This window comes from Egretta garzetta, unplaced genomic scaffold (assembly GCF_000687185.1).
Source record: "Egretta garzetta isolate BGI_Z169 unplaced genomic scaffold, ASM68718v1 scaffold1080, whole genome shotgun sequence".
Classification (NCBI taxonomy): Eukaryota; Metazoa; Chordata; class Aves; order Pelecaniformes; family Ardeidae; genus Egretta; species Egretta garzetta.
The window spans coordinates 63,673-64,219 of NW_009258399.1; the positions used below are offsets into that span (position 1 = coordinate 63,673).

The following is a 547-nucleotide window of genomic DNA, read 5'->3' on the forward strand; positions in this document are numbered from 1 at the left end:
TCCCCCCAAGAGGGTCTCTGGGGGCTCCCTGCTGCAGGGAGGCAGAAGATGGGGTCCTGCGGAGGGTCCCGGGGCTTCTAACAACAACCAGAAGGCCACGGTTTAGAAGAACCAACATAACCCGGAGCTCCGGCTGCAGTCACCAGCTGTTAGCAGAGTCACTGTGCTAACGAGCAGCTCCGCCTGCCGACGCTTCACACAGTCCTTAAGGCTTAATTAAGCTTAATAATATTTGGAGGTTACCAACCATTTCCATTGATCTTTTATGCATGAACTCAAGAGGCGGCTTCCTTCGCCGGGTGCCGTTCAGGAGGAAGCAGGGAGAGAGCCAGGGGCTGCCTCGCCCCCCCAGTGTCCCCAGTGCTGTCCCAGGCCTGGGGAAGGCTCCTGCCCCCCAGGAGAGGCAGCTGGGCTGGGTCTTGCACCCCACATCACCCCCGGGCCATGCTGGGGGGCCCCCACTGCACCCCTGGGCCTGGAAGGGCATCCCTGGGTCTTGCTTATGGCTCCCCCCTCAATGCTGGTGCCTGTGTTGGGACATCCACCC

At 61.2% G+C, this 547-nt stretch overlaps 1 long non-coding RNA gene across 1 annotated transcript in view; it reads right to left on the reverse strand.

The window, feature by feature from the left end:
• The window catches only part of LOC118452713, a 2,357-nt gene extending 1,877 nt beyond the window's left edge, over positions 1-480 (reverse strand). Inside the window, exon 1 of the long non-coding RNA XR_004842515.1 lies at positions 248-480. This is a non-coding gene — a long non-coding RNA (uncharacterized LOC118452713). The remainder of the gene's footprint in view (positions 1-247) is intronic.
• Positions 481-547: the final 67 nt, after the last annotated feature.